Source organism: Bubalus kerabau, chromosome X (assembly GCF_029407905.1).
Source record: "Bubalus kerabau isolate K-KA32 ecotype Philippines breed swamp buffalo chromosome X, PCC_UOA_SB_1v2, whole genome shotgun sequence".
Taxonomy (NCBI): Eukaryota; Metazoa; Chordata; class Mammalia; order Artiodactyla; family Bovidae; genus Bubalus; species Bubalus kerabau.
In genome coordinates, this window is record NC_073647.1 from 46,490,753 (window position 1) to 46,493,170 (window position 2,418).

General features: G+C 54.3%; 1 pseudogene; it reads left to right on the forward strand.

Annotated features, from left to right (window-relative positions):
* Window positions 1–307: 307 nt before the first annotated feature.
* LOC129639980 (melanoma-associated antigen 9-like) lies at window positions 308–1,901 on the forward strand (annotated as a pseudogene).
* Window positions 1,902–2,418: the final 517 nt, after the last annotated feature.

Genomic DNA, 2,418 nt, shown 5'->3' on the forward strand with positions numbered 1-2,418 from the left:
GAGCAGAAGCCCTGAATGTCAGGCCAGATCTGGCTGTGTCTCCTCAAGTATGTACACTCCCCTCTCCCAGCACTGCAACCCTTGCCACAGAGGGACAAGAGGAGCATGTTCTGGTTAGAAAAATAACAAAAGGAACAAATCTCTAGGCTGGCTGCTTACAGAGATCCAGGCCACCTCCAACGTGCCATCTGTGCCATCACCATCAGTAGCGTCTCCTGCCCTGCTTAAACATACCTTTTGGTCTGAGACCTCTTGTTCCCTCACAGCGTCACTACCTTGCAAGTCCCCATAGGGGAGGGTACAGGCCATGCCAGGGGAAAGGGGGCACTACAAGAAAGCCCTAAGAGGACCACCCACCCTGTGGGTGATGGCATGTGGGGGCCTCACAGTGTCCACCCCTCCTACCAGCACAGAAAGCCCAAGTCTGTGCCACAATCTACTCCCGAGTTGTCCCTCCATTTCTCTCACAGGGGCTCCAGGAGCCAGCAGGCGAAGGCAGATGTCTTAAGCCCGAGTCCATAGGGCAGAGAGATGAGGAGGTCCAGGCAGTGCCAAGAGTCAAGGTGAGTTGGCTACCCTGAGTGTGCACCAGGGACTCCACATCCCAGAACAGTGGGGACACCAAAAGGCCCTAATCCTCCCCATCATGTCAGCACCACAACCTCAAGCTGTGCTGACTGCACACTGGTGAGCCACCTCACATCCTACTTCAGGTAGCCAGGGGTTAGGCCGCTTAGGAGGAGCTCCTCTATGAGGCCTGAGAACACCCCTCAAGGGGAGACTTGTAAGTGGCCTGAATCAGACCGCCCAGGGTGGGTTTCTCACCTGAGGACGCTCACAACCACCCTCTCCCGCAGGCCCAGGATCCCCATCTGTCCCCCTGCTTCACTCCTGTCTGCACCTCAACCCTGGTCATCATGCAAGGGATGCATGGGCTCTGCCAGCCTGAGAGAGTCTTTCAGGATCCAAGAAAGGAAGAGGGCCTGATGGAGGCACAGTTCATTGGGGTGAGGAGAAGGAGGTGGAGGAGGAGGATGAAGAGGAGCAGAATGTGGAGAAGGAGGAGGAGGACCAGCAGCAGCAGCAGGTGGAGGGAGGAGGAGCAAGTAGAGGAAGGAGATGAAGCTACCTTCTCCTTCTCCTGGTCTGGGGTACCCTGGAGGAAGTGGCTGCTGCTGCAACGCCCAGTCTCCCCCAGAGCCCTCTGGGTGTCTGGCCCTCTCCCAATGCCATGGCTGCTACTCCGGGAGCCAATATGAAGAGCATGACCTCAGCAGGCAAGATGAAGTGCTAAGCAGCTCACGTGACCAGGAAGATGCCAGATCCTGGCTCTGAGATGCACTGCGGGTGAAGAAAAATGAGCTGGTGCAATTCCTGCTCAGCAGGTGTCTTGCTAAGGAGCCGATCACAAAGGCAGAAGTGCTGAACAGTGTGCTCAAAGATTACCAGGACCATTTCCTGGTGGTCTTCGGTCAAGCCTCAGAGTATTTGCAGCTGGTCTTTGGCTTGGAGGTGAAGGAGGTGGACCCCAGTGAGCACTCTGATATCCTGGTCCCCTCCCTGGGCCTCACCCTCAGTGAGATGCTGAGCAATGGGCAGAGGTTGCCCAAGGCTGGCCTCCTGGTGGTGATCCTGTGCCTGATCGCTGTGGAGGATGGCCATGCCCCTGAGGAGGAGATCTGGGGAGCACTCAGCAGGATGAGGGTGTGTCTCGGTAAGAACACTTCATCTATGGGGAGCCCAGGGAGCTGCTCACCCAAGTGTGGGTGCGGGAGGGGTACCTGGTGTACCAGCAGGTGCCTGATGAAGACCCTGCTTGCTATGAGTTCCTGTGGGGTCCCAAGGGCTATGTGGAGACCAGCAAGTTTAAAGAGCTGGAATATCTGGACAGAGTTGGTTGAAGGGGTCCCAGCTCTTTCCAACCCCTCTGCAAAGGCTGCGAGGGAGGAGGAAGGAGGACTCTGAGCCAGAGCAGCAGCCAGGCTCCTTCCAGGCCCATGTCCAACAGCTTGTCCTAGGGGGCAGGAAAGGAGGCTGATTCTTCCCTTTGATATTGAAGAGGAAACAGTCAGCCTTCTCAGCAGTGAAGGTCCGGGCCCGTTGGGGGAACCCGGTGTGTAGCATCTTTGTGTTCCTGTTCTCTACAATGACATGGAGGCTCATCTTTGTTTTCTTTAGGAATCTTTCAAATGTTATTCTTTTTTATAGAAGACAATGCATTCCAGTATCTAACAATGTCAATGACGTTGATCATCACACTGTGTTTGTACTTAACCAGTTCAAGATGAAGAGTTTTCCTGTTCTGTGAGAGTAGGAACACTTCCATTTTATTCTGTGGTCCTGCACAAGATAACATGGAATTAGATTTAGAATGATTTTGGAAATATGAATCTATTTAGCAGTGATACAGGTGGTGGA